We start from the raw sequence: 8,018 nt of genomic DNA, 5'->3' as shown, positions 1-8,018 counted from the left end.
CCCCTTGGCCTACCTATACCCCATGGGCCTGCCACTCGAAGCCACGGCTCATTGGTTTATCCCTTAGATGTGCCAGTTAATTTGAACAGCCTGTGCACTGGCTGAACTCTTCACAGACATGTCTGCTTTCAGCTGCTTCCTTTCTATACCAACGGAAAAAGTAATCTTGGTGTGTGACAAAGGAGAATTCAAAGAATATTAAATGGCACCCAAGAAGTATCTGTTCATGTCAATAGGGAGAGCACTTTGCAATAAAGAAGTCACTGTAATGAATCTTCCCGAACAGAGCAGTATTTCATTCGGGCAGAGGAAGCACAATTTGCTGGAAATACGTGATGAAATGGGCAGAAATATAACAGTCTTATTCTTGGGGCAAAACAAAGAGAACGACACAAGTTGGTGTTTTGTATTTTTTTATGGGATGATCAGTCAGGTGCAACCACAAGAGAAGACGGAAGAGAGGCTAAGAAAAACAGAGTTTATTACACTCATAGGTCTTAGAGACAGGACACATGCCATGTGGGGCCACATGGGGACACCCCAGGGTGGTCAGGAGGCAGACAACAGGAGTGAGGGGAAGGTTTAGACCAGAAACTTTACTGCAGTTTCCATGAGAAAGGCAAGGCAGGACAGGGGGATCAGTTTAGGGTTGACTAGTTTAAATAATCTTAGTGGGCTTTAGGCTTTGGGGTGTCTCTAGTTGCCTGACACCTAACCCTGGGATGATTAAGGCAGAGGAATATTGCCTCCTACGCTGTAGGAGGTCTTGAACTGGCTTGATTAGTTTGCGTATCAAAGACATGATCCTGGGCCCTGGGAAGGGCAGTCTCTCCCCAGCCAGAAAGCTGTGGGTTTTTTTAAAGATTTTATTTATTTATTAGAAAAAGAGAGAGAGCACGAGCAGGGGGAGCTGCAGGCTGAGGGAGAAGCAGGCTCACCAGTGAGCAAGGAGCCCGACACGGGGCTCGATCCCAGGACCCCAGGATCATGACCTGAGCCGAAGGCAGCCGCTTAACTCACTGAGCCACCCAGGTGTCCCGAAAGTTTTTTTTAGGATATCAAAACATCAAAATACACAGGAAATGTACAAACTTTACAATATAGTTCGCTAAAACTATAATCTGTGACATTGGTTTTCTAACTACGTATCAAACTATGTACCATACCTTAAAGAGCAGCAGTGCTGTCCTGCTCTGTGCCTTGGTTCTGCTTCCCTTCCGGGCACCTATTTCTCCCCAGTGTTAGCTTTTGTCTCCCCCACTGTAAAGGTGAACGCCGTGAGGACAGGGCTGCACCTTGTTCTCTGCTCTATCCGGTGCCTGAAAAGGGCCTGGGCTACAGTCAGCACTCAAGTGTCTGTTGACCCGACAGAAATTCCCAAACACACCTGCACCTCTATCGTCATTGTTATCAGTGTCAAGAAGGAAATGGCATCTTTGTCAGATTGCATCACTAGCTCCAGTCTGGAATGATGCTCAGTGGGAGGGTTGCAAGTTTAGACAGGGTGACAGGGAAAGCTCGCTTTGTATAAATGCACGAGAAAGCTGATGTATATAAAATCTGAGGATTGGGGGCTCCTGGGTGGCACAGTCGGTTACATGTCTGACTCTTGGTTTTGGCTCAGGTCACGATCTCAGGGTCGTGGGATTGAGCCTCACGTCAGGCTCCGCACTCAGCTCAGAGTCTGCTTGAGATTCCTCCTCTCCCTCTGCCCCTCCCACTCCTGTTTACTCCCTCAAATAAATAAATCTTTAAAAAAAAAAAAAACCCTGAGTGATGGCTAAGGAGAGGGCAACCTCATCACTTGAAGAGTCAAGTTCCCCCCGGGAAAGAGAAGCTGAACAGAGCTTCTGGGCTGGGGTCTCCCTCAGCTTCCCTGGGAGTTCCCTTCCGGGGAAGGCAGTGGACAAGGTCATGAGAGACTCCTGGGAAACAGGGCTCCCCAGGTGGGCATCTGGCAAGGCTGTGATGGAGACCAAGGACTGCATGTGTCTGTCTTTTATGTCACACTTTTCTGATCCAGACTGGCTCCCCCAAACCTGGAACCTGGAGTCAGGCCGGATCCTCCTCCTTAGACTCCTTTCCCTCTCTCCTCCCTCTGTTGAAACTTGTGTCCCTGTGGCCCTTGTCCTTTTTTGTTGTGTTTACCCACAGTTTTTTGAGAGAGGGGCATATTCTCCAGCAGTTCCCTAAGAAAGAGCGTGCAGGAGAGAAATTTTTGAGAACTTGCCTGTCTGACAAAGTCTGTATTCTGCCTTTAGATATGAGTGATAATTTGGCTACTTATGGAATTCCACGTTGGTAATGATCTTCCTCCAGCATCTAGAAGCACGTACCTTGGAGAGGGTCTATTTTCACCCATGTGCTGGGCGTTCCGTGGGCCTTTTCAATTTGGCAGGTCCTGTCCTTCAGTTCTGGAACTATGACCAGAAGCTCGGTCTCAGCCCAATTCTCTGGAGAAGATACTTCTAACACCCCCCCCCCGAAGACTTGGATCTGGGTGCGGAGGTAGGGATGTCCGTTCTGAGCACATAGACGGGAAACATTCACAAGCTCTCCCCATTCCAGGTAGCATTTTAGTGCCCTCGCCAGGTGCAACAAGGCAAATGTCCTTCAGAGAATGAACGGGAAGCATCGTGCGGTACATCTACGAGAGGGAATGCTACTCAAGGGCAAGCTCAGAGTCATCCCACTGAGTGAAAGAAGCTAGGCAGAAAAAGAGTCTACACTGCATGATTCCATTTATATAAAACCCTAGAAAAGGCAAATGAACATGTAGTGATAGAAAGTGTTGCCTGAGGATTGGGCCATAGGGACTGGTGGGAGAGAGGATTTACAGAGGGGCATGAAGATTCATGGCTATGTTCATGATCTTGATTGTGGTGGTTTTACAGGATTATATATGTGTCAAAATGTGCCAAATTGTATACTTTATATTCTATTATTTTTTTATGCGGGGCTTCAACTCACAACCCTGAGATCAAGACCTGAGCTGAGATCAAGAGTCAGACACTTAACTGACTGAGACACCCAGGCGCCCCCCAGATTGTATACCTTAAACACTACACTTGGATGTATGTAAGTTATACCTGAATAAAGCTGTTTGAGGGGCGCCTGGGTGGCTCAGTCGGTTGAGCGTCCGACTCTTGATTTTGGCTCAGGTCTTGATCTCAGGGTAGAGGGATGGAGCCCTGCTTCGGGCTCCGCACTTAGCAGGGTGTCTGCTTGGGATTCTCCTCTCTCCATCTCCCTCTGGCCCTCCCCCTTCTCTCCCTCTCTAAAATGAAGAAATAAATCTTTTTTAAAAAAAAGCTGTTTGAAATAAAGTGCTTCAAGTATATTGTACAATCTAAAGGACAATTCTGAATCAACATTGCCAGGTGTCCTTCCTCAGCTGCCGGCTGTCACTCCTGCTTTCACTGTTGTCATCGTCATTTCCTCATTTTTCTTTAGAATTTTACCACCTAGGGGTGCCTGGGTGGCTCAGTCAGTTGGGTGTCTGCCTTTGGCTCAGGTCATGATCTCAGGGTCCTGGGATCGAGCTCCTCGGGGCTCCCTGCTCAGCGGGGAGCCTGCTTCTCCCTCTCCTCCTGGCTTGTGTTCTCTGTTGCTGTCTCTGTCTCTTTTTCTCTCTCATAATAAATAAATAAAATCTTTAAAAAAAAAAAAAGAATTTGCTCTTCCACAGGAGGCCTACACGCCGCCGCTAGGGCCGCCGCCATGTCTCTAGTGATCCCTGAGAAGTTCCAGCACATTTTGCGTGTACTCAACACCAATATCGATGGGCGGCGGAAAATAGCCTTTGCCATCACTGCAATTAAGGGTGTGGGGCGAAGATATGCTCATGTGGTGTTGAGGAAAGCAGACATCGATCTCACCAAAAGGGCCGGAGAGCTCACTGAGGATGAGGTGGAACGTGTGATCACCATTATGCAGAATCCTCGCCAGTATAAGATCCCAGACTGGTTTTTGAACAGACAAAAGGACGTGAAGGATGGAAAGTACAGCCAGGTCCTGGCCAATGGTCTGGACAACAAACTTCGTGAAGACCTGGAGAGACTGAAGAAGATTAGGGCCCACAGAGGGCTGCGCCACTTCTGGGGACTTCGTGTCCGAGGCCAGCACACCAAGACCACAGGGCACCGTGGCCGCACCGTGGGTGTGTCCAAGAAGAAATAAATCTGTAGGCCTTGTCTGTTAATAAAATAGTTTATACACCTAAAATAAATAAATAAATAAATAAAATAAAATAAAAGAATTTTACCACCTAAATGAGCTTCCCCAAACAAGGGTTTAGTCTGGCCTATTTTGAATGGAATAATGCAGTCTGAGTTTGTTTCTCTCTTTCCACTAACCATTATGTTTCTGTTATTAAATATAGCTACAGTTCATTCATTTGCATTCCTGTATGATATTTCAGTGTGTGAATATACCACAGCTTATTTATCCATTCTAGTATTGTTGGGCATTTGGGGGGTTTCCAGTTTTTGCTTATTAAGGAGAGCCAAACGTTCTACCATGAACATTCTTCTTGGAGCCTGTGTGCATGCGTGCATGCCGTCCACCCGGGGCACACGATATGTGTGTGTTCGGTCTGAGCAGATAATGCCAATCGGTTTCTCAAAGTGATTGTACCAAGTTACAGTTCCAGCAGCAACATCTGAGCATTCATTACCTCACGTCCTTACCAACAGTTGGTCCTGTCAGGGCTGGGATTTGTAATTCTCGCCTATCTAGTAGATGTGTAGTGGTATATTATTGTGCATTAATTTTCCACTTCCCTGATTTCTATTGTGATTGAGCACCTTTTCATACATTTATGAAAAGTTCGGCTTTTGTGAGGTGCCCATTCAAGCCTCTTGCCCATTTTTCTATGAAGTTGTTGGGCTTTTTCTTATTAAATTGGAATTCTTTCTGCGTTCTATATGTGAGTCTTCTGTAGCTTTTCGTTCTCTTTATGATGTTTTTGATGAATCCAAATACTTGATTGTAATGTACACCAGTTCTCAATCTTTTCCTTTGTGCTTAGTGCTTTTGTATCTTGTATACAAACATTGCTTACTCCTAGCAATGAAGATATTCTCACATATTTTTCTCTAAAAGAGTTACAGTTTTGCCCTTCATATTTATGTTTCTAATCTATGTGAAATTGATTTTTGTATATGGTGTGATGTAGAGGTACAGTTTCATTTCATTTCAATCTCCATATGAATGCAGCTGTCCTGCCACAATTCATTAAACGGTTCATCCTCTTCCCACGGCCCTAAATGCCGCCTCTGTCATGTATCAGGAGTCCACATAAGAAAGGGTCCTATTTCTAGGCTCTCTATTCAGCCCAACTGCTCTATTTGTCTGTCCCAGCACCAAACTACACTGCACTAAGTTCCACAACTCTAGAATATGCTCCAAATCTGAAACAGCAAGTCTTTCCCCTTCTCCTTCATCTTCAAGGGTGCTTCTTGTATTCTTGGGGCTATGCATTTCCACAGAAATTTTAGAATCGTGAGTTGTATTATGATCTTGTTAGGTATTGCACTGAATCTGTAAATCAATTTGGGGAAACAGTATCGAGTCTTCCAATCCGGACACTTATTTAGATCTTCTTTAACGTCTCTCATTAAAGTTTTATAATCTCCTCCACAAAAGGCCTGCAAATCTTTTATAAATGTATTCCTAGGTATTTTGTGTTTTTTAAAACGTTATTGCAAATGGTATATTAATTTTTAAAATGTCATTTTTGAACTGTTCACTGCTGATAGAAATATAAATAATTTATATATATGGATTTTATATCCAGCAACCTTGTTAAACTCTCTTAATAACTGTAATGATTTAGGGACGCCTGGGTGGCTCAGTCGGTTAAGCGGCTGCCTTCGGCCTGGGTCATGATCCCAGTGTCCTGGGATCGAGTCCCACATCGGGCTCCTTGCTCGGCAGGGAGCCTGCTTCTCTCTCTCTCTCCCTCTGCTTGTGCTCTCTCTGTCAAATAAATAAAATCTTTAAAAAAAAATAACTGTAATGATTTATCTCTAGATTCTTTGGTATTTCATAGTACACATCAAATCACCTGTGAATAATGCCAGTCATTTCTTGCCTTTAGCTTTTGCTTATTTTTCTTGCCCCACTGCACAAACTAGGACCAACATGACAATGTTGACAAAAGTGGTGATGACAATGAGCATCCTTTTCTGATTTCTGATCTCCAGGGAAAGCTTTCAACATTTTACCATTAAATGTGGTGGTGACTATAATTATTTTTATAAGGCTTTTGTTAAGGAAGCTCACTTTAATTCCCAGTTTCCTGAGTTTTCTTTTTAATTATGAATGGATGTTGAATTTTACTGTATGCCTTTTTTGCACCTATTGTGATGATCCCATAACTTTTCTTCTTTAACGTATTAATGTGGTTAATTACAATAAATTATTTTCTATTGTTAAACCAACTTCACACTCCTAAGATAAATGCAACTTGGTCACTACGTATGATCATCTCTATATATGGCTAATATTTTGCTATGCTCATCTGCATCTATGCTCATAAGTGAGCTTGGCCAATAATTTTCTTTTTTTTTTTAAAGATTTTATTTATTTATTTGACAGATAGAAACATAACGAGAGAGGGAACACAAGCAGGGAGAGTGGGAGAGGGAGAAGCAGGCTTCCCGCCGAGCCAGGAGCCCGATGCGGGGCTCGATCCCAGGACCCTGGGACCATGACCTGAGCTGAAGGCAGACGCTTAACGACTGAGCCACCCAGGCGCCCCAATAATTTTCTTTCTTATAATGTCTTTAACAGTTTTGGTGCCAAGTTTATGTTTGCCTTCTAACAAAAGTATATCCTCTTTTGTTATTCTCTGGGAAAATGTGTATAAAAGTAGAACCATTTGTTCTTGAATATTTGGTAGATCTTGCTGATTAAGTCATCTGGGCCTGGAGTTTGCTATAGGGGGGATATTTGATTATCAATAAAAATATTTTATGATCATATGACTATTTAGGGTTTCTGCCTTTTCTTTGTGTGTTGTGTGTACATATTTAGTTTTATTGTAACTAGGCAACTTGTACGTTTTAATGTTTAAAACTGAGCATCATCTTTCCTTTCCAGTGAAACAAAAAGAAAATTTAAAAATAAACAGGAACGGGGCACCTGGGTGGCTCAGTTGGTTAAGCGACTGCCTTCGGCTCAGGTCATGATCCTGGAGTCCCGGGATCGAGTCCCGCATCGGGCTCCCTGCTCAGCAGGGAGTCTGCTTCTCCCTCTGACCCTCCTCCCTCTCATGCTCTCTGTCTCTCATTCTCTCTCTCTCAAATAAATAAATAAAATCTTTAAAAATAAATAAATAAAAATAAACAGGAACGAAATTACAATAGAGAATGTCAATTCCCAGTAAGATCCTACAGGTTCTGCGGATTCTCCCATTGAGTAGCAGGGCTCAAGTCATCATTAGGAGAGAATTTTATTTTATTTATTTATTTTTAAGTTTTTATTTAAATTCTAGTTAGTTACATATAGTGTAATATTGGTTTCAGGAGTAAAATTTAGTGATTCATTGCTTATATACAACACCCAGTGCTCATCACAAGTGCCCTCCTTAGTGCCCATCACACATTTAACCCATCTTTCACCCACCTGCCCTCCAGCAACCCTCAGTTTGTTCTCTATCCTTAAGAGTCTCTCATGGTTTGCCTCCCTCTCTCTCTCTCTTTTTTTTAAGATTTTATTTGTTTGATAGAGACACAACGAGAGAGGGAACACAAGCAGGGGGAGTGGGAGAGGGAGAAGCAGGCTTCCCACTGAGCAGGGAGCTTGATGCTGGGCTCGATGTGGTGTTCGATCCCAAGACCCTGGGATCATGACCTGAGCCGAAGCAGACGTTTAACGACTGAGCCACCCAGGCGCCCCTGCCTCCCTCTCTTTTTATCCCCTTCCCCTATGTTCATCTGTTTTGTTTCTTTCTTTTAAAAAAAAAAATTTATTTATTTATTTATTTATTTATTTATTTTAGAGAGAGAGTGCGC

At 43.5% G+C, this 8,018-nt stretch overlaps 1 pseudogene; it reads left to right on the top strand.

The window, feature by feature from the left end:
• The first annotated feature begins 3,682 nt into the window (after positions 1-3,682).
• On the top strand, positions 3,683-4,217 carry LOC118546231 (small ribosomal subunit protein uS13 pseudogene; annotated as a pseudogene).
• Positions 4,218-8,018: the final 3,801 nt, after the last annotated feature.

This window comes from Halichoerus grypus, chromosome X (assembly GCF_964656455.1).
Source record: "Halichoerus grypus chromosome X, mHalGry1.hap1.1, whole genome shotgun sequence".
NCBI lineage: Eukaryota > Metazoa > Chordata > Mammalia > Carnivora > Phocidae > Halichoerus > Halichoerus grypus.
This window is presented reverse-complemented; position numbering and strand designations above follow the sequence as displayed.